The 24015-nt window shown below is 41.6% G+C and overlaps 1 long non-coding RNA gene across 1 annotated transcript in view; it reads right to left on the reverse strand.

The window, feature by feature from the left end:
- Positions 1–16324, reverse strand: part of LOC118239511 — a 28841-nt gene extending 12517 nt beyond the window's left edge. The window contains exon 1 of the long non-coding RNA XR_004771943.1: positions 15952–16324. This is a non-coding gene — a long non-coding RNA (uncharacterized LOC118239511). The remainder of the gene's footprint in view (positions 1–15951) is intronic.
- Between the last annotated feature and the right edge of the window lie 7691 nt (positions 16325–24015).

Below are 24015 nucleotides of genomic sequence, written 5' to 3' on the forward strand. Positions count from 1 at the left end.
TGTACAAAATAGGACTTCTATTTTAGAAAAACACAACTCAGTTTCTCCAGGAAACACAGTTAGCGTTCTACCCGGGAAATCATGCCTTATATAAAGGAACCGTGGCCTTCCATAAGACAACTTTCAAGAAACCCTGGAAGACTGAACTCATTTTCTGTCTGTCACTTAGGCCTGTTCTTGTACATGACAGAGGGAGCTGCCTCCATTTTAGGATTTCAGGTAAATTATGAAGAACATGTGAAGTAGTTCATCAGGAAAGCCCAAAAATTATGGGAAATAAACTGTAGAACGATAACAATAGTCATAGCTCAAGAAACAAAAATAGGCACAGCCTGTAGACAGATATGGGACTTTTCTCATTAGCCTTGACAGTGGCAGGCAGAATCTGAAATACTGGTTTTCCAGAGCTATGAGTTACTAATGCCCTGAACTTTGTAACTTATCATGATCATACACCCATTATCAGAAAGCAAACATAAATACAGACCCAAAGTAATTAGTAAAATATGTATGTTTAAAAAAAAACCCACTGCACCTCAACTTTAATATTTAACTGTTTTTATTTGTTTTCTGTGTGGGCTGGTATCTACCACTAAGCTATATCCCCATTCCCCTTGATACTTTTTACTTACACACTTTATGGGAGTTTTAGTGTGTGTGCACATGTGATATGTATGCATGTTCACATGCATGTGTGCACACATGTTGTGTGCACATACATGCTTTTATGTATGCATGCATGTAGAAGCCCTGAGTTGACATTGAGTGTCTTCCTCAGTCACTCTCCACTTTGTTTATTAAGGCAGAGCCTCTCACTGAACCCAGTCACTCTGCACGTTGTTTATTAAGGCAGAGCCTCTCACTGAACCCAGAGTGTTCCAATTCCAGCTAGTCAGGCTGGTGAGCTCGTTCCAGGAATGTCCTAGCTACACCCATTACTGAGGGGATTAAAGGCAGCCACTGTACCTACCCAGCATTTACAGGAATGCTCTGGATCTGAGCTCCCTCCTCACCCTTGGGTACTAAGTGCTATGGAACAACCTCCCCAGACCCTAGTTATGCATTTTCATTATATGGGGTTATATAAGGACATTTCATGCTAGTTTATAGTATCCTCTGATCTTGCTTTTGTTTTGAGACAGACTCTCATTAAATTGCCAGACCTGGGCTGGCCTTAAACTCCACTCTCCTGAGAAGCTGAGAATATAAACTTGTACTACCAACACCAGAAAAAAAAAAAAAGAAGAAGAAGAAGAAGAAGAAAAGGAAAGAAAAAAGAAAAAAAAGGCAGTGTGACTTCATTTTTCAGGAAACAAAATATCTAGCAATTCAAGAACAATTAGCAGGGAGGTATATACGAATGGGGCTGAACTTGGGGAGAGACCAGTGAGCCAAGATAGCTGTAATGTAGTCTGTCTTGTTCTTGTCCTGCCCAGAGAGAGGAGAGAGGGGGATTATGCCTGGGAAAGTCTGAGGTCGGAGTGAGGAAAGTTGTGAGGGTGCCTTTGATCTTAGTGAGAACACTGGTGAAGTCATCTCCTGGAAATTGAGGGAAGGTGGACATCACACTGTCACTCAAATGACTCTACCTTCTTATAGAAAAGAAGAAACTGCGAACCAATTTACACAAAATTTAAAATTAAATTGTGTGTGGGGGAGCAGCAGGGAGAGAGAAGAAATGCAAAGTTTCTCTTAAAGGTTCCCTTTTGCCACACACAGTCAAGTAAGAAATGAGACCAAACTTGCAACCAGCTACTGAATACCTTGTTCCGATTACGCTTTCTAGTACCAACGCATGAAGAGGCTCAATCAGTTCACACTCTGGTCACCTCCATCAAGGGCGTTCACCCTTGATGGAGGTGACCAGCTTGTGAGGAAGGGGTCTATATATGAAGCAAGGGACAGAGGGTTTGTCTTCCAGGAAACCCATCCTTGCTGACCTTCCTCCTGCTCACCTTTGGCCTTGCTATGAGGACTAATGAACTGATATAACTGTAAGGGAAGACCTGCGTGCCTGTGGCTGGCCCAGGCCTTCCTTTAGCAGTGTGTCCTCCTCCTTACCTGACTCAGATTCCCCTTGACTCACAGCCTCCTGGGTGAGATGCTGTGAACAGTGCAGCCATCGCCTGAAAACACACCCATCCAATATGGGACTTCTGCTCTGCATGTCTGGAATGACCATCAACATTTTAGAACAGGTACATTCAGACACGTAGCGAGCTGTTCCTGTTTGCCCAGCTAAAGATAGGAGCGGAGGGCAGCACTCATTCAAAAGTATGCCAGTGGGCCCAGGGCATCTTCTGGGTGTGACAGGCACAGGATATTATGAGATGGAAGGAGGGAGTGCTGGTTGGGTGGGTGGATGATTGTAGATGGTAGGCGAAAGAACCGAGGGCAAACTGATAACAGAGTGCGGCTGATCTGGTATTGGCTGTTGCTTGCAAGGCCTTACATAGAGCAAGTTGGCCTGCAGCTTGCTAAGTGATCAAGGCTGGCCTTGAAATCCTGATCCTCCTACTTCTGCCTCTCAAGTGCTAGGATTATAAATCTGAACGAAGACACCCAGAAACTACTGGCTGCTTCTCTGTATCTCACTTTTTTTTGTCCCTATTGGTCTTCACTGTGTGTTTCCAAACCTCAAATCTCAGGGCACTGTTGGCTTAGTAAAGAACTTTGTAGCATGCAGTCAACAGGGCAGTATTACAGATCTTTCAACAATGGAATGGCTGCAATCTAAAATCAAAGAATCTTGAACATCAGTTTATGTAAAGAACAGCCATATGTAGAGGTCTTTGTTGGTAAAGCCTTTCTTGTATGTCCTCTTCTCTCTGGGACACCAAACCTCTTAGATTCCAACACCCAATGTTGACCCCAAGGAGAGGCAGTGATAGGCTAACAGAAAAGACATTTCTTCCATTGGGAAAGCACAAAGTGTGGGCAAAGCAAATGTCTGGAGCAAATGCATTTAGCTGTGGAAATGCACATAAACACGAACAAAAGTGCATTTCATAAAGATTTTACTGTCGACAATATGTGAATCCCTTTGGATGAAGAAAGGCCTCAAAGAACATTAAAGAGGCTGCTGAAAGAATGCTAAAGAAGAGACTGGGAACGTTGGGAATCCCCCAGACAAGGACCTGGTGATTTACAAATGAGTATGGAAAGAGACAGGGAAGTTGCCATATCCCATTTCAGCTTTCGAAGCTTGGAGATGACTTATTTCAAAAGTAGGAAAGAGGCTGAGTTGGGTGGCACACACCTTCACCCCAGCACACAGGAAGCTGAAGCAAGTAGATCTCTCTGAATTTGTGGCCACCCTGATCTATATATCAAATCTATATATCAAACTAGGTTATCTGGGTACACATCATAAGGTCTTGAATAAAAATACAAATTAAAAATAAAAACAAAGGTTAGATGAGGAAATGGAAACCTGAGAGAGAAGATAGTTCAGTTTTGATTGTGTTGTTTTTTTTTGGGGGGGGCGCGGTTGTGGTGGTGTTAGTACCTATTTTTCTGGAGAAAAAGCAGGGTAAAGTTCAAAACCCATATCCAGATCAATGGCCAAAAGAATGAATAAGATTGTCAAGGGACCGAATCTGACTTAGATTCCATGTTCAAAGACTGGGAGAGATTGGTGGGTGCAGTTACTCTTACAGGTTCAAGAGGAAAACCAGGAATATCTGGTGAAGGAACAGAGCAAGGGCAGTTTCTGGAAGGAAGGCCTGACAGGCGGGCAAGCAGGAGCCACAGATACAGATGTCATAACGGCTTAGTCACTGGTGACTTTCGGGAGAGACTCAGTGAAGGCCAGTTTCTTTCCTGGGAAGAGAAGGCAGGTGCTGGTAGCAGGTCTTGCCTGTCATCCCTACTCACTCTGAAAACCGAAACTGGATTAGCAGTGTGCTTTCTGGGAGGTCACTCTAAGAGAGAGGACCAGAGGAGGACAGGCAGCCGCAGAGGGAAGCCCAAGCTGTCTACTTGGTCCCTGCTCTGTTTATCTACTCAGAGCTGTTGTCTTGGTTTGTCTCCGGTTCACAGTCTATCAGCTGAAGGTGGGTGGCAGCTAGTGGGGACAAGCAGATGATAGTCAGTGACTCAGTCTGTAAATGACAGGCAGGTACTTCCTACAATTCATGCTTTAGAATTAGGGGAATTTTCCCCTAAAGAAAGTCACCTCTACTCCACCCATTTGTTCCTGGTCTACTTTATCTTTTAGGATGTGGCCTCTCGGTTTGGTATAGGCCTAAGTACAAATTCCTGTGTCACATGACTAGCCTGTTTGGGAAAGACTTTGATAGCATCCCTTTAGTTCAAGGTGTGTCGCCCAGTCCTGGTGACTATTAAAGGCTACAGAATTCTCAGTGTTGTTTTCCTGTTTAGGCAGCAAAGCCAGTGCTTATTTTCCTAGCTTACTGTGCCTAGTTTAGGGATGTGTGAATCTAGAAAATTCTAAATGCGTGCCTGTCTTCCTCTGGCCTTTTATTCTGAATATATCTGTTTTCTTTGGCATCCACATATTTGATGCTGTGTGTATTCATAGCAGTCTGATAGCAAATCGCACCATATTACCCGGGAGAAGGAAATTATTTTCTCCCTATTCAAATACATTTTTATTAGCCATGCACAAATTGGCTTCACCTACACACAGAGGCTTGCTTACATGTGCGGCTGAGGTGTGGTGTCTAGATGGTTGGAAGGGAATATAATTATGTGTTTATGTGCTAGGTAATCTCGGTGTTATCAGAGAGCTATGTCTGAGGAATATGAATGATCTGCATGCCATATCAACAGTGTTGCATCGCACAGCCTTTGTGTTCTTTCCAAAACACTAGGGGCCTTCTCCTGTATCTAGCCTCATACTCTACCTCTCTTTAGTTGTAAGACTTCCTGTCATTTTTACAATACTGCACAATTCTGTTTGTATGTACAGTGTATGTATAATCTCTCTCTTTCCTCTCCATCTGTTTTCTCCTCTTTCTCACATTCTTTATCTCCCTCTTTTTGTCACATCATTCTGTCTTTCTGTCTGTCTGTCTGTCTGTCTGTCTTTCTCTGGTTCCCCTCTCCCTCCCCTCCTAAGCACATAGGAAGTCACCTTCAGAAAGTTGCCTGGCATGGCTGATGGTTTATCTGTCAAAGAAATTCATTACCAAGAGAATGCTTTGCTTTATGTGCTCACTAAATTTTTTAAAAAATGTTTTTCATTATATTTATGCAAACGTAACTTGGCTAGCTCACAATTTACCAAATGCAAGCATTTGTCAGGGTTATTTCCAATCACTCAGGGGGGGAAAAGTGCCTTGTGTATTTTGATTATTTAAAGCAATTTTGTTTCCATTATGAGTGTGTGCTGCCAGAACAGCATGACTGTCTGGATGGAGGAAGCAGGAGTGCTCCCGATTTTCCTGCGAGCATCTGCAGAAGCACTGATTGTTTAACCAGGGTACAGATAGTGATGAGGCCAGAAATGCTTTAGTGCATGTTTATTCTCCTTGGCACTTCAGAAGAAAGGAAAATTGCGAATGCTCTTGTTTGCATTTAAATTATATACTAGACTGTAAGTTGTGGAATGGCTTAATATTTTGAAACAAAAAAATTGGAATACATCCCCAAAATAGATGTCTATCATATGACCTCATTTTATTTCTGAATTTCACTTAAATATTTTTTGCAGAGGTTGGGGTGAGGGTTGGGCCTGCACAAGCTTTATATCAAACTCTGAGGATCTCAGAGATCAAAATTGCCATTAAAAATCACCTGGCCTTGTAGAAAACTATTGTCAGTTCCCAGTAGATGGGTTTGTGTTTCTCCAGGAACACAGGGAGGGAAACAGCCGACCCATGCCAAGGCCTCAGAGGCCACTCACCGGAACACAGTCTTACAATGTTACTGTAGGGTACAGGTTGTTTGTGTGGCTGCAGGTTTCTTTCACTTTTCTGTTGTTGCTCATTCTGACTACATAATAAATATATTTAATCTAAATATTATCAACAGAAAGAGGCATAAGTATTTTATATTCTCCAAAATTGTTAAATTCTGCCAATAGAGCATTGAGTCATCACTGATAGCTCAGATGAGGAGAAGATTTGCAGTAGTTCAGAAAGGATACATACAGTCTATAGGTGAGATCTAGGTGGAGTTCGTTAACTCCATCAGCTCAAATCAAAGGTGAAACTATCTTGGTTAGATGAGGCTTGTTACACCTCTATTCAGGTGACATACATACGTAACGCGGTTTCAGACCCCTTCCCTTGTCCAGAGTTATCACTCAGTCTCTCTCTTTTAAGACTGTTAGTTTGGCTTGAAGGAGGCAGAATAGTAGTAGAGAAAGAAAGAAAACATCATGGGTTTAATTTAAAAGACAAAACACCATCTAACATGCTTCTTGTTTTGGTGAGAATTTAGGGGGTGGCTTAAGCTGTCTAGTATTCAGTTTCTCTACTCCATTGCCTCAATACTTCATTATGCCTGCCAGTCTTTCTTCTGGATCTCCCTCTGAGGCAAAGAGGAACTCAAAAGTTGTTATAGAAAAGTGGAATGAACAGGTATTGAAATTACATCAAAGGCAACAATAGTGCACTATTTTAAAACAGTCGATGGGCTGGTGCTGTAGTGGATCTAATTTGCCTACCATATGTGAGACCCTGGATTTTGTCCTGAGGACTGAGAAGCATAAAGTCAAACACAGCTTTAGAAATCTCTTTTGTTTTCCCCTTTGGAGTATTGGAAGCCAGGGCCTCATATGTGCCAGCCCTCAGTTTGTATTACCTAGGCTGACCTTGAACATACTCTGCAGTTTAAGCAGACTTTGAACTTTTGACCTTCTTGCCTCCAGCTTCCTAAATAGCCAGGATTACAGGCTAACTCCATCAGGCTGAGTTTAAGCACATCCTGAAAAGGTCCTAAAACTACCCTTTCTCAGACAAATTATAAGATTTATAAATTGATACTTAAACAAGTAAGCTTAAAACTGTGACTGTCACAATGTGGGGTTTAAGAGAAACAAACTGGTTGCCAGTTCTCTCCACACAACTGACAGGTAACTAGCAGGGTTCTCACCATGAATGTTTGGAGATTCAGTTAGTTAATGAAACATAGTCAAACAATCCTTGTCTGTTTTAAAGTCAGGCATTATGAAGCAAGAATAGCACTGGAGGCTTTTTTTTTTAAACTTTGCATCTTAATGGATGCACAATTTATTTTATATAAAGATATTTTCTGCTACAGTATCAGATTCTTCAGGGATTATGTAGAATTTCAGCTTCTCATCACCTACTGGTTGCTAAATAAACATCTGTGAAGCAACTCAGAACCAGGCATCTTAGATAGAAGGATAAAAGGAGAATCCTTTTGAAGCAGCAGATACCAAACTTAATATCCTTCCCATTTTCCAGAGTTACGGAATGGTCTGTGGATACAGCGAGTGCTTGCCCAGTATGTCTGAGCCCTGGGTTAGACCCCAAGCACTGTGTGCACTAGGTGCTTGGTGTGTAGCTGACTTTCCATTACTCATGGGACAGAAGGCAGAGGGTGAGATGATGAAGGTCATTCCCACCAGTGAGTAAGAGACTGGCCTGGACTTCATGAGACCCATCTTACAAATTAAAAAAAGTATTGAGGATGGGGTGGAGAGATGGCTCCACATTTAGGAGCACAGGCTGCTCTTCTAAAGGACCTGAGTTCAATTCTCAGCACCCACATGGCAGCTCACAACTATCTGTAATTCCAGTTCCAGCAGATCTGACACCCTCATACCAATGCACATAAAATAAAGTTAAATAAAACATAAAAGAAAAGTATTGAGGATCACAAGAGCTTCTGTTTATGTGGGTTATTTCTGTAGACATCAATCACATTGGAAATTAAAAGTGAACAAAACTGAATATATAATTACTAATTCAACTAAAAGAAGTCACAACAAGCTTGTTGCATATGATACATTATAAATTTATTATTGAACATGTATGTGTCATTGTTAATTCAATGAAAAAGACTCACAACAAACCCGTTCTTGTGTGACACATTGTGAAACGTATTTTAACGTATTGCTACTGTGTGCGCATGTGCTGTGGCACTCACATGAGGCCAGAGGACACCCTCATGAGTCATTTCTCTCCCTCTCACTTCCCCTGACTTCTGGGGACCAAATTCTGGGCGTTAAGCTTGAATTTCAGGTGGCAAAGGCCTTTGTCCGCCCAGCTACCCTGCCAGCCCTGTAAGACACAATTTTGAGGAAAATAAGCATATTTTTAAGATAGAAAATCATCAGAAAAGTGGCATTATTTAAATGTTTTGTGAATATGTTGGATATTTGAGCGAGGCCAGCTAAGTTCTCCTACCCCCTTCTATACCAATCTGCCAAGGTTCTGTGCTGTGTTTGAGGCACATGGAGAGGAGAGCTGCGTACAGATAGCTGGGAAAGGAAAGGGTATTGGTATTCTAATGTTCTCTTCAAGTAAACGTGATCCTCTGTTCAACAAAGAGCCTTCTGCAGTAGAGGCCGACTGCAAGCTGGGATCTGAAACCCTGTTAGTGAAGTTTCAAAACTCTGTTGTAGGAGCTGGAGAGATGAATCAGCCACTAAAGGCTTTTGCTGCTCTTGCAGCAGACTGGAGTTCAATTCCCAGAACCCTCAGATGGCTCACAACTACCCACAACTCCATCCCTGGGGGATCCAGTGTCCTCTTCTGACCTCCAAGGACACATACATTCACATATGGTCACAGTGTAATACGGATAAGAATTTTAAGTTAAAACTTGCTTGTAGTAAAATGCATTGGCAAAGCTTACATTTGCAATGATTATTTCCCCGAAGATTATCTGCATGACTGTGAGACACCATGAATTGTTCATTTGGAATGTAACTGTTTCACTGACATACGGGGATTTCCTAAATGCCACCATATGTCATAAAGCACATCTAGCAGAAAGCACCCCTGTGAACATCACTCCTGAACTTATCAGAGAAGTCCATCTCTAGGACTTGGGGAACTATCAAGCTAGCAGGACAGATTCACATCTTTCACTAGAGTGTTTGCCTTTTATCATTGGCAATATCTCTCACTGGGTGTCTTCCTTGAAGTGACAGACTTGCCTGTTCGTTCGATACAGAATGACTTCGCAAAGCACACCATCTACCATGGTGCATCTGTCTGCTGCTCCTGAAGTAGAAATGGAGTCGATGGGGGAGCATCTAGATCAGTCCCTCACATGAACAGTTCACAAGTGTTTGCAGCAAGACAGACTGCCATAGAGTTGAACTGCACACACAAGGGGTGTGTGTGTGTGTGTGTGTGTGTGTGTGTGTGTGTGTGTGTGTGTGCAAAGCATGTACATAAGTGCACGGGTATGCCCTTGTCCGTGTACATTCAGAGGCCAGAGGCAGATGCAAATGTGAGGTAACTTCCTCTATTACTTATTGACTTGAGACAGGGTCTCTCTCTGAACCTAAAGCTATGCATTTTAGCTGTACTGGATGGCAGCAACCTTTGGATATGCCCATCTCTGCTCCCATGTGCTGGGATTAAAGGAATGTGTAGCCATGCTCTTCTGTTTTCTTTACTGGTTGGGGACTTGAATTTAGGCCCTTATACTTGAATAGCAAGCTCTCTTTCCCACTGAGTCATCTCCCCAGAAGTTGAACTACTTTTTGGGTCCCTTTTGTGATAAATATCATTAATGATACATATTCTGAGATTTGGACTTTATAGGAGTTTTCATCATCCTTACAAGACATTCTTAATGGAAATCGCTGGTTTTTAATTCACTATGTGTCTTATGGTGTAGAAGGAAGTTGGGCAAATACTGACTACAGTATTGCAACATACTTGGTGCCATTGCCTCACTACTGCTCAGGTGTGAGCAGCTTTGTATGTCAAACCTCTCTGTCTTCAGTACAAATGTCAACACTGTGAAAAGGGCAAATAATGTCTAGTTTTATTTTGAAAATAGATTTTAGTTTTCACTCCCCTCTCCCAATATGATCTAAGGATACCCAGGGGTCTGCTGCCTCGACATTGAAAACCTACTTTAGAAATTCAAAGCATCAGGGAAAGAAAGAAAGGAATGTGGATTTTTCACTGGTGTGTGTGTGTGTGTGCATGCGTGCGTGCTATGACAGAGAAAGCATTGCCTTTTCAGAGCATTCTCTTAGGAGGGATACATGACTCAAACAGAGTCTGGAACTCACTTACATAGCCAAGGCTAGCCACCTACTCCCTGTAATCCTCCTGCCTCAGCTCCTGAGAGCTGGGATGATAAGTGTTTAAATATTCTTGTTTGTGGTGTGGTTTTGTGGTTGGGGGTGGGGACTGCGCTTTGTATATCGTAGGCAAATGATATATGGCTTTACGACACATACACCTCACAGAAGTTCCTAGAGAATACATCTGAGAAGGTCATGAAGGACACCTAAGTGCAGAGCTGGGTTAACAAAATGTCTGGCTGAGTGGCTTCTGGACCTGAGAATGCTGTTTCTGTTTCCATATTACTAAAGCTATTTTCTAAAGTCTAAAGAGAACCATATGGTTCCTATGGTAACTGGATTCCAAAAACATATATGCCCGGCCTGGAAAGGTCACTAATAAACTATGCCCATTCAAATGGAATGAATATGGGAATTTTGGAAGAGAAAAACTGGACAGTTGAATGAGATTCCATAAAGGGTTTCATCAATATTTTGATGGGGCAAGCCAGGTGTCATCTAGTTAACATACATTCTCACTCCCTGTTTCTATGGAAAAAAATTCAAACAGGTCTTCATTAGTGCAACTTGACTCAGTGCCACTCACCATTTTTGCTGATGCCAAAAACAATGAGGTACATGGCAAGGGATGAATCCATGTTCCATAGCTTGTAGGCCTTACAGATATCACCACGTTTAATATGTAAAAATGTGATAAGGAAGAGAATGTTCCCAGTTTATAAACAAGAGGCTGAGGCTCCAAGGCACCAAATAATACTCCCAGGGTTGGGAGATGCTCAGTCAGCAAAGTGCTTGTCACAGAACACGAGGATTTGAATTTACTCCCCAGAACTCGTAGGAAATGTCAGATACCTGGTAGAAACCTGTAGTAGCAGCTCCGGGGAGGTGGAGATAAGCATCTCCAATGAGCTTGCTGGTCCACCATCCTCGCCTGCTTAGTGAGTCCCAACCCACTATGACCCCAAGAAATGGCATCAAAGGTCTTAGCTAAGGTTTCTAGCTCTATGAAAAGACACCATGACCATGGCAACTCTTATGAAGGAAAACATTTACTTGGGGCTGGCCTGCAGTTCCGAGGTTTAGTTCATTATCATTGTCTCAGGTGCCATGCAGGAAGACATGGAGCTGGAGAAGCAGCTGAGAGTTTTATCTCAGGCAACAGGAAGTCAGCTGTGACACTGGGAATAGATGGAGCATAGGAAACCTCAAAGCCCAGAGCCACAGTGACACCCTTCCTCCAACAAGGCCACACCACTCCAACAAAGATACACCTCCTAATAGTGCCATTTCCAATGGGGCCATTTTCTTTCAAACCACACAATATCCACGGTTATCCTCTAGCCTCAAGACTCATGAACATACACACAATTGCACACACACACACACACACACACACACACACACACACACACTCCCCATGAAGACATAAACAGACAGAGAGAGAGCGAGAGGGAGAGAGAGAGAGAGAGAGAGAGCATGCTCAAAGTTGGAATGTAAATAAGAATTACTTCTGAGGTATTTGGGTGTAGTTAAGAAGCCCCTTGCTCTTTCTCATCTTCTCACACTAGGGTATAAGCAGTACCACAGGCAGAGGTCTATCACCAAGTGAGATACAACCTGAGAATTCACTATCTGACACAATGAGATGAATACTATTAAATCCTTAAATATGAAAAATTTGAAGTATAAATGGATAGCTCAATACAAGAAATCCACTTGAAGACGGGGACTTAAAGGCAACTTCCTCACATCAGAGAAGGATCTGAATTCTTCCCAGAATGCCCAGGGGTAGAAATTTATGTTCTACACTGAGTGGACTTTTGCAATGCTATCAATCATTCATTCTTACAGTAAGTAAGCTCACATACACTGCTCTGTGGTTGGATCAAATGCTGTCCTGTTAGTACAATAAAGCACTCTAAGGTGTCACAAAGTGATAATAATTCCTGTTGGGGGTACCTGACAAATTCCTAAGCATCTCCCACAGATGCAGCATCACAAAGCAGCATGAGTGTGAAGTGGGGAGGGAGAAATAGGTCATGTCTAATGTTTTCGGCCAGTTTCCTTTGCTGGGGCTGGAGGCAATAGGGATGGGTGCATGCAATTAATGGGTGTTTCCTTAGTACCAAAATGCCAATTACTAAGCATAAATCCATCACCTGAGTAAATGCATAGCAATCCTATACGGTAGTCCTAGTATTCCCATTTGTGTGCCTACCCAGACATAACACCATTGTCCTGATATTATCTCAATGAGCTATTGTTAGCCATATGCTCCTGATGGCAAAGATTGGTCTCAGAGTAGATAAGTAAGTGACCAAGGTTTCACCATAAGTTGAATGACGGAAATACGTTAAAAATTCTAGTGGGTTTGTCACAAACACTTGACATGTTTGTCTCTCACAATGCCTCAATATTAGGTTAGGGTAACTACACAATTTCTTGGTTAAAATCAGATACTTTGAAGAGTGAAAACAGATACTACTAATAATCATGCCAGAGCAACAGACATAAACTGGATTGTGCCAGACAACCAGGAACAAAGGCTACCTTATTATTAGGCAAAAATTACTAAGTATCATCAAACTTCTGGGAAATAAATGCATCTACATGCATGTTGACTGAATGGTATACATGCACACACATGAACAAATACATATGCTTTTCTCTGTCTGTCTCTCTCTCACACATACACATACACACACACACACACACACACACACACACACACACACACACACACACGCACACTAGATAGTAGCTAGTCATTTCACATGAAATAAACCCAAGGGAAGGGAGAATGCCCCTGAGTATGTTTAATACAAAGAAATAAGTTTTCCTAGAAATTTAAAACTAATATTAATCATTTTGACATACTTTTATACACAGTGAAACAGAAGTTTCTCACAAAATTCTAAAGGGGAATAATGAGGGTTTAGAAAACTAACTCAGTATTAAAAGTTAATGAATGTGACAAATAACTTCCTGACTCAGAGGAGAAAATTCTAAGATATGTCTTGCATTCCCGAGTGTTTCAAAACTAGTGCTATGGCTTTATTAACACTTATGTAACTGTGGCAGGTAGCGACTCCACCTCCCTCCAAATACAGGGTTAGCCATGCTTTCTTTCTTCTTTTATAGTTGCTTCTGTTGCAATATATACGAAGTCTTCATTTCTCTCCAGTAAAAGAATAGCTGTAATTTCTTTTGTTTCTTTTTCTCTGATGGAAGGTTTCTCCACTCCCAGTTTTTAACCTGCTCTGTTGTGCCTCCCTTTCCGTTCCGTTCCGTTTTGTTCTCTTTTCCTCTCCAGTGGATTTGTAAGAGGGTTAGGCAACTGAAGCTGTGACATGAGTTTTGACTTTTTTATGACTTCTTGCTTTGGTTGCTTCTGGCCAGGCTTTTTATTGTCTAAAATAAGCTAAGTTAGAAAAATATCATTTAATTTTTCTTCTATAAAGTAAGTACTATAAACATGACCAACCAGGACATTCAAAAAGGGAACAAACAAAAAAACCAAGAAAAATATCACATTTTGTTCACAAACAGATGCGTTTTTTTTTTCTTTTCATTTTTGATCAAGAGAAGTATATAAACCCCAGAGTGAAGCAAGCTGAACTAGCTTAACCAGATATTAGATCTCAATAGGACAGTCCAAATAGAATACATTATTACAAGGAAAATTTTGATTAGACATGTGTATTTTGTAATCTTTATTTTCTTTTAATTTTTCCATTTACTCTGTGTGTGTGTGTGTGTGTGTGTGTGTGTGTGTGTGTCTGTATCTGTGTGTGCAGTTCACGTGTGGGCATCAGAGGACAGCTTTAAGGAGTCTGTTGTCTCCTTTTACCATATGAGTCCAGGGACCAAGTTCAGGTCTTTAGGCTCAGCAGCAAGCTCCTTCAGCCAGTGAGCCATCTCAGTGGCCCCACCTTTTTTTTTCTTAACATCATCTTTCCATACTGTAAAACCACCCTCCTGGAGTCTTATCACTTGGCTGGACATTTTAAAAGGCTACTTTTCTCCCGAGTGTATTTGAATTAATTTACCATCTACTTAGGAAGAGTGTACTGAGCTCTCGGCTTGGCACGGTGTCTGGTATACCCCACACCTCACCTTCAGAAGAATGAGACAGACATACACGGTGCAGACACATCTCACTACTGAGTGCTTGCCTTAACCCCTCTGTTAATTCTCTCATTAGCTTTTAATGAGACCAAGAGCACAGGGCCCACTGAGAGACAGAAGCCAAAGAAGTAGAGCTCTTTGGCCTACTGGGAGCATTGAGAGGACTTGCTTGAGCTAACAGCTGAGGTTTTGAGGCTGACAAGAACAAGAAAAGCAAGGTGCTGTTCTGGTGGGTACCACTGGAGAACACACGGCCTTATCACTCTAAAGCCCCAGACACTGCTGATATTTAGTAGTCCATGTAAAAAATGGTGCAGAAGAGATGAGGCTGGGCTCAGCTGATAGTTTGCCTGGCTCAGTTTCCCTGGTGTGCAGAGTCCTGAGTTCAATCCAACAGAGCATCAACTGGGTATAATGGAACACGTCTATAATTCCAGCACTCTGGAGGTGAAAGAAGGGGACCAGAGGGTCAACATCATTTTCAGCTATCTAGTAAGAAGGGAAGAAAGATGTTCAGACAATTATATTCTATTCGTGTCTTTCACTTAGTCTCTAACACGAAGAAAGGTTCGTTTGTAACATTAAGTAAAGTCTCTCAGCTAAGTCTTCTGATTCCTAAACATGACAGGCAGCTCGGGAAAGAGAAAGACCAAGGGGACAGATCTGTGTCAGATCAGTTCCGAGACAGACTCAGGGGGTTTAGGGCCACTGTGAAATGGGTCACACAGTCACAATGACACAGCTCTGCATGTCATGAGTACTGAATTAGCTCCTGTTCACAAGCTGTCCAGCACAGTACCTGACAGACGAGAGCTGTGTTCATTGGATAGTTTCTTGATGTTATTAGCTCATGTCTGAGTTTTATAGTTCAGCAACAAACTAGAGAACCTCTTTTTTTCTCATCCCTGTGTGGTTGGCACTCGGAGGAAAAAACAAACAAACAAACAAAAAAAACGAACATCTCAGTAACAAGAAGGTACAGAACAGCCAGCTGTGATTTAACAGGGTCATACAGAAGAACTGTCCAACCCCACCAGCAAAGAAATTAGTCTAAAACGGCCTAAAACCACCAAAAGCAGCATTATAGGCTAAAAACACACAAGGAAATCAATGTCTATCCCCAAAAGTATATACAGATGGTAAGGTACATTTTGTAGTGTTGATGAGGAAGAGTGGAGAGAGGACAATGTTTGAAGTCATCAAGAATGCTGAATGTACATTCCAGTCCTGCTTCGTGGCAGAGCATTTGATTTTCAAAAACACTGTTCTTACCATCACAGCATGAGGGCCTGAGTTCCAACCTCAGCATCCCATGTAAAAGGCAGGCACATTGTGTGCCTGTCATCCCTAGCTAGGGGCTGGGGGTAGGCAAAGACAGGCATTCTAGAGTTCATGGGTCAAGTGGTCAGTCAATCTAGAAAAACAGCAAGCTTTAGTTTCAGTGAGAGACCCTGTCTCAAAAACAAAAAAAAATAAGGTAGGGATCAACTAAGGAAGACACTCAGTATCAGCCTCTCCACACACACACACACACACACACACACACACACACACACAAACACACACACCACCATTCTCAGTCTTCCTCTTGAAATAGGGAAAGTTGAGTTACTCACAAGACTGTTGTGAGGCCTCTACCAGAGATGGCTTGCAAGTGGTTGGGGAAGCCTGTGGAAGGTCTTAGTGGCCTTCCAATAAGTGTCATTTTTCTGCCTCCACTTCTGGCTGTCACTGAGTTATCACGACTTCCCAAAGAGAAGGCTAGAAACGGGTGCTCAGGGACACTTGAGTGTGTTCCGGTATTCCAAGAGAAAGGCCTTTTAGATGACAGTTGGGAACCAGTTATGCATGACTTTCTGTGGAAGTTTCCAGAAACCCCTGGGTCCCTGGCTGGGTTTTTCTCTCCTTTGGAAAGAGCCACACCAAGGCTCCCTGAAGGCCAACTACAAATCAAATGCTGTGTGTCATGTTTTGACATTTCCCCATCAGAATTTGCCTATCAGCGAGGCAGAGTTCGTGTGACTAATCTTGTTTGATTTGGCATGAGGTGAACTGTAGGTACGCTTCCTATTTTGACTAAAATTATTAAACATACCAAAGGGAATATCCCACATGTATTAGTCATCCCTGGGTACAAATGAGCACGCAGGACTGAAGTTCCCGCACTCACAGGATAATGGATGGCCACAATACCTCAGGGTTAAAGCACATAGTTGGTTTGCATTCTTGGTTCGCTTGGAGATTTCTGTCACTGTCATGAGAGTTTTGGGTTTCCTCTTCCCTGTGCCTGGATTCTCCATTGACACAGATGGGAATTTCACAGGACAATATATGGGACTAAGATGACAGTAGCAGAAGGAGAAGAATGCATTTTATACGCTGCCCAATGGAGCATTTTTCTTGACTGTTTCTGTTATAGTCATTGACTAATGCTGAGAAAGGTGGATTAGCAAACCCAAAAACATATGTTCTCTAGGGGCCAGCTTTTCAAAAACATACCTTTACCCTTACATGTCATCACAGATTACATAAAAGAATAATTGTAGATCTATCTACATAATTTTAATTTTGTGGTTAGCTGATTATAAAAGCATACCTTTCTGGCCCTGCCCAGAGTTCAGGGGATGTGTGGTGCTTTTCCTTCAGCAAGTCTTCCAAAAGATGGGCAATGCTTTCTCAAGGAAACATAGTGCAAAAATTTCCCCTTAACGAAACTGAAAGTGTGACGACCTCCTTTGCAGTTCATGTTAGACATGTTAGACATAATCTGTAGAGCAATCAGCTCTTAAGATGTAGCATTAGAAAGAATTACCTGAAAAAGAAAAAGACAAAAAGCCCATTTATATGAATGCCAAAGGGTATCACACCACCTTTTGGGTGCCCTGTTCATTATTTTGTTGACTGAAAAACAAAAACAGAAACAAAAACAAAAACAAAAACAAAAACAAAAACAAAAAACCGCTTCAAGTGTTTTGTGTCCATTTCATTATCTACAGAAGTACGAACTGATGGACTTTGCACACAAATCCTGGTGGAGAGCTGGGCCTCTCTTGCACCATCAGGTCTGTCTCCTGATCCAGTCTTCCACAACATAGTCTGGATGGCAGTTGCCTCTTCCTAACAGCAAGTTCTCTTTCATAAAGAAAAGTATGGATCTGAGCTATAAAGCAAGCACAAGTATTTTTCTATTACTCCGGATATGTCCACTTGCTGAGTTTACATGGAAAGTCTAGCAGGCGGTGTTATTAAATAGCCGCAGAAATTAGCCCCAAAACAATTATCTTGGTTTAGCTAGGGGAAAAAAATGACACCAGAGGCTTAATGAAAAGAGCATTTGAGGTTTTGTGATTGAATATCGGTTGGACACCTCTATAGCTATTAACCCTTATGGGCAGGATTTCAGATTTTTTTATTATTTTTAATTGAACTGTTTTTGGAAAACAACAGATTAAAAATTGTCTTCTCCCCTGTGACAGTCAGGGATCTAAGGGCAAACTGTGAAATAATGGAATCTTTCAGGGTTTGTTTTAAACCTTACTGTACTGCAAGGTTCAACATAAATTAGTGTTTGGTATTTAATAGATTTATAGAACTACTAAGCAGGGGAGAATGTCTCCAGTAACATAATCCACCACCCTCCCCTTATAATCGTCTTTTTTCCCCAACACCCAGGGTTTTCTTTGTATTTTGTAACAAATGGGATATGAATTAAAGCTTCTTAAGCTCTCGGGAGAATATTCCAGAGTTACTAGAGTTTTTCGTTCCCCTCTCCCTTTCTTATATCACCAGAATGTTAGCATTTTCAGGATTGCTTTCTTGCCATAGTTTTTACCACTCCAAATAGTGTCTCTTTGGTATTTGCTATTCTCAAATATTTGTTGGCTCTTATCATGTCAAATCTTAAAAGTTCCTTAGTCAGTTGCTTTAATCTTTCCTCCCAAGCCCCTCTCCCAACCTCACCTCCCGAGTCACCTCATCATTCAAAACAGTTTTCTCTTAACTCTCTCCAACTGTCCCTGTACTTCTGGAATCAAGCTTATCCAAGCTAAATGCGCTTTTCCAGGTGGGTCATATATCACTCCCCGAGTCTGAGATGTGATGGCTCTTTGTACACAGCCCAGATGCTCCTGGGGTTCATCTTTTTTTCCCTGATCATTGTCAGCACATTGACTCTGAGTGTGTTTGAACATCTCCCACTGATTCCTGAGGGAGTTTTCCTATAAACAGGCAATCTTCTACCTTCTGACCTGCAAAAAGACTGGACAGCAGAGAAAACGGGATTTGGTGAAACTTCATCGTGAAACACGTCCAGGTACCCCATCCAGACGCCTGTCATCTGCAGAAACAAATCTATTTTCTGGGCATTTCCCTTTGTGCTAATGGTGCTTTATTATGGAAATATCATGACCGCCTATGCAGACAGCACTGCTGCTGAGACCATCAGCAGTGCAAGCAGAGAACTCAGCTCGGCTTAGGGGCCATGGTTCTCCTTTCTGCGTGACAAACGGTTGGAAAAGTCCTTGGAAAGGCCCTCACTGAAAGGAAAGCAGGGTTTACTTAATGCCAGCAAGCTGGTTCTTCACATTTGGCCCACTCATCCACTTTAAATCGTTTAAGTCCTTCCCTAATGATCAAAATAGTTCATAGTAAATATAAAATTGGGCACAAACAAGAGATGAAAAAAAAGGGAAATTAAATATGATACTCTGTAATTTTAGTTATGTTTAAATTTCTTCAGGCAATCTCATAAGGAGTACTACTCTAAGCTGAGCAAGAGAATACAAATCTGTAACTCCAGCTACCCACAAGGCCAAGGCAGGTGGATCACAAGTTTAAGACCTGGGAAAACTATGGAGTGAGTTCAAGACAATTTCAGCATCTTAGTGAGTCCCTGTCCAAATTACAAAAGACAGAAGGACGTAGCTCAGTAAAACAACTTACTTAACGTACTTAGGTTCATCCCCCAGAAATATAAATAAATTAACTTACTACTACTCAACATAAAGGGCTATTTAGTGCAATCATTAGGTGAAAATATGCTTCACCAAAAGACACTTTAAGCATGTAATAAAACATTCTCCAATACCTGCACACCAATAAAGGAAATCTAGTGAACTTAAGCTCCCAATGAATGTGGGGAAAATATACGCCAAGTTTTATATACCAGTATAAATATATGCCACTTTGCAAGATTCTAAGAGACTGCCAGTTATAATAAACTCCTCTAGATGATCTGATTATAGCACTTCAGAAAGTAAACTAAGTCAAATTTGTGCTATTTATTTTTGCTGACAGACGATAACACACATTTATGCATATGGAAATACGACTCTCATCTTTGAACTTCAGTCAAAATTTGACTCAAAACCTGCTTTTTATCCTCAGGGTCACTTTGGTGCCTTGCAGGCACTAACAAGTAGATAGACCACCAAATTTCTTTTCAATTTATGCATGTTCAGTTCTGTCAATATTCCCCGATGTTGTACATCAGAACTGCAGAACCGACCTGTGTTACCTTGAGCAAGAAGGAAACATACTAGCTTTTATAGCTTACAGATAGAACCTTCAGTCACCGAGGCTAAGAGTCTTTCTCCCTCTGTCTCGCACTTATGTGATACCCCCAAGGAAGGTGGTATCACATAAGTGCTGTTTTACTCCTCCGATTGACTCTGCTTTCTCTAATTTCAACAGCCATGAGAATACTCCTCTTTACATTCCCAAAGTCACAGGCCTGGTTCTCACTGGCCTGAGCTGAGCTGAGCTCCAAGTCCTTCGATGAATGGTCAGTCCCGTGGGATCCTCTCTCTGGGTTTTACTGAAGCTCCATAGTTTGATCCCAGAAAATGTTCTGTGATGAGGACAGTCCTATGTAACTTGAATCCCCCAGTACTGTAGCTACTAGTCATTCAATGCTATTGTTTCTTGAAATGTGCCCAATGTATCTAAAGAAGCATTGTGAGCTTATTTTAGAAAATTTTAATTGGAGTAAAATAGACATGATTGTATATACAGTTCTAGAGTGTGATTTTTGGAGCAAACCCACTTGAGTTCATAGCTTGGGAAATTGGTTTAGGCGACCCACAGGGACATCTAGATGCCAAAAAGTGATCAATACAACACACATCTAAATACTCTAAACTTGAGGTATTAATAACTTTTGAGGTGGTGGTTGAAACTGTTGCGTGGTTCACATCATATAACATATAATTTTCTAGTTAAAACGAATACGGAAGGGATTGTAGATAGGCAGTTGGGTCTTTATGGTGCACCATTGTGAGTTTTTGTTGGGCATCTACTGCCTGTGTCTAAATTAATTGTTGTTTATCTACAACACTCTTTTTGGAGGGCATGGGGAAGGTCTTCATGTATGCCTGTCTAACAAACAGCTGATGCTTCTCACTGACGAGGCCAGGATAACCTCTAATGTCTAACCCTCCTGCCTCTGCTTCTTGAGTGCTACAGCTATAGGTGCTCTTTACGTTCTCACCAACCACCACACCCAGCCTGTACTTTTCAAAGGAAAATTTGAAAGCCAATAGATGGGACTAAATTTAAGTTCATGCATTCTCCCTATGATGAACTCTACTGAAGACAAGAAGAAATAATCATCTTCTGGGCACAAACATGTACAACCATAATCCGCCATAGTGCGCTTCCTGTGTCACCCCTGGCTACAAACCACCTAGTGACTTTGAGCATGGGTTATCGATGCCAAGGCCTTCAGCATACAGAGATAACCGTCTTGGACTTGGTCAGTGTTTCTAATGGTGCTAATACTAATTTCTTTTCGTAATCATTTTTTGGCTTTGAGAATTGAGTCCAGAACCAATGTGCCAAGCGCCTGCTGAAACAGTGAGCTACACTCCCTTTGTGTGTTCTTTGTAGGCAGAAACCCACTGTAGAGACTCCTTAGCAACTCCTTCTCTTCACCTGGCAACATCAGAACACCATGCTTAAAGACAGACTGGTGTCCTACCACAAGGGTTCAATGTATGTCTGAGAAAGGCTACTCTGTTAAAAGGATGTGGGTATTCTTAAGCATTCTGGCAGGGCTTTTATTTACTGCTGAATAGCACAGCCTGGAACAGTATCTGACATCTGGGATACATTCAATAAGTATTTGGTGAGTGCATATTGATGCATTTCCTTTCAAATTTCAGACAGGCAAGAATGAGATGAACTCATTTCTTTAAATCCTCATCAGCTCTGAGACTTTTGATTTATCTTCAGTGTTTTAGACAGAGGATGGTATCTCATTACAGATTCATTTTAACGTATTCCTCTTGGAAGTACAAGTTGTGTCAAATCATGCTTATTTAGGAAAAAACAATTTCTATACACTGGGAAACTTGTAGCTTTGAATTTTGGCTGAGTGTCTCAAAACTTTAAAGTTTTGACTAAAGGAAATCCAATTATGTGCTTGGAGTCAGATTCTAGTCTACCAAACACCATGTGACCTATAGAAGTTGTCGGACATCTTTTATCTCATTATTGCTTCTTGAGATACAAACAACCCGTGGGAGGTTGAAGAAGGAAAATCAGACCTGCTTAGGCCACAGAGTTAGTTCAAAGTCTGCCTGACCAACTAAATAAGACCCTGTCTCAAAATGGAAAGTAAGATGAGAGCTAGGAGGATAGTGGTAGAGCTCTTACCTAACAGATATGTGGCCCTGGGTTCAATCCCAAGGACATATATGTGAGTTTATGTTTTAGCAAATTGACAAGTAGAGAAACCTAAAAGAGAAATGTAGTATTTATCTCTGATATGTGACTCTCCCACCTTCATCAAATCTTACCCTTTACTCCATGTCCTAAATTTAAGTCATAATCTAGCACTGAGGCAAAACTTCATTATTAGGCAAACACTAGAGAGACTAGCGACGAAGCTCCGTGGGAGAACCCTGGCCTAGGCGCACAAGGGTTTATCCCAGCACTTCACCACTGCCCCCCAAAGAGGAAATCCCAAAGTTCAGAGAGATGAAGGTGGGAACTCCACACAGATCTTAAGAGGGACATTTTGTGAGGCAACCTCTCTGGAACATCTTGCTCACTTCCCTCAAAATCAGCCCCTCTCCTCTTGTGCCTGCCCTACTCACTTGCCCTCAGGACGCCTCTGGCTTTTCCTGCTCTCTCTTCTTCTGCACAAGCCTGGATTTTGCAGTCCTTAATAATCTGTGCTCCTCTTCCCAGTTCGCTAGAGAAAGTGAATCAGGTTCACTTGCCTTGGGTGTGGGTACCTCTCCTCTGGCTCCAATCCAAAACACCCTGATGACAGGGAAGAATCGTGAAGTTCAAATAATGGGCCAAGAACTCGTCACTGACATGGGGCTATCTTTCAAAAGTGTGCAAGGATTATAACTTCCTCTAAAGGGCTATGTCACAGTGCCTGCATTTGTTAGATGCTGGTGTACAAAGGGAGCCAGAAAGGGCTTCCTACGCCCATTCCACACAGAGGAATACTCCCTGAGCCAAGACACACAGCGGTGGGCATAGGCCCTATCCCAAAGGATACGATAGACTCTGATGACACCCTATGGGAGGCCTCACCATCCAGGGGGAGCAGAAAGGATATGTGATAGGTAGGGTTTTAGTTGTGGGGGAGGTGGGAGGGGAGGATGAGAGGGAGAAGGGAACTGGGATTGTCATGTAAAACAATCTTGTTTCTAACTCAAATAAAAAAAATCTACAAAAAAAACAAAACAAAAGAAAAAAAACAGAAGAGTAATTCTCAAATAAAGGAATGAGGTTGGGAATGCCAAAAAAGGGGGGGGGGGCTTCCTACTGTGTGGCAATAATTTAATGACCTGGGGAATATATAAATTAAATAATCTTCCAGTCACGACTTTTTAAAAACACACCAGTTTTAATTCTAATGCTAAGATTTTTCCATGTTTACTTTTCAATTTAAGTGCTTTGCTATTTGCCTATGCTAGGCATCTTTGATTCTACAGAATAATTTTAAGAACAAAAAGAAACCCCCAAAATTGATGGTTTTGTTCTAAATATAAGACCACTCATTGCAGTTACTTTCAACTAGGCATCTATATGTGAAAATTTTAGTAGTTGCTTTCTTATAATACTTTCCCCCCAAAATATCTGATATTAAAAAAATTAAATAAACAACCACCTCTTGCAATGCCACATCTCAGGCATATTTTGAGATAACTCATTATTATTTATGCATTCTGTAAGATGCAAAATAATGAAACTGGAGCTAGGGATGCAGCTCAATTGATTGAGGGCTTGTCTAGCACGCCATCAGAGTCCAAATGCCTAGCATTGCACAAACCAGGTACCGTGGTGTGGGCCTGTAACTTAGAGGCTGGGCGAACAGAAGTTCAAGGTCACCCTTAACTACATGGTGAATTTGTGACTAGCCTCTGTGCTGCATGAGACACTGTCTAAAGCAAACTAAAAGAACTACAATAACAAAATGATTGACTTGAATTAGTAATTTTATTATATAGCCATTTCTCTCCCCTTTTTTTCTTTCATTCTATGATTTTTACTTTTTTTCCTTTTGGTTATGTTGTAACTTAAGCCAAACCATTTTCCCTTTATCATTTAATCTTCCCAATCTTATTTAGAATTTGTCTCTTAAGAAAACAGAAATAACCTGATGTGCTGGCGCACACCTTTAATCCTGGCACTGCGGAGGCAGAGGCAGGAGGATATCTGTG

This window comes from Cricetulus griseus (genome assembly GCF_003668045.3).
Source record: "Cricetulus griseus strain 17A/GY chromosome 1 unlocalized genomic scaffold, alternate assembly CriGri-PICRH-1.0 chr1_0, whole genome shotgun sequence".
NCBI classification, from domain to species: Eukaryota; Metazoa; Chordata; class Mammalia; order Rodentia; family Cricetidae; genus Cricetulus; species Cricetulus griseus.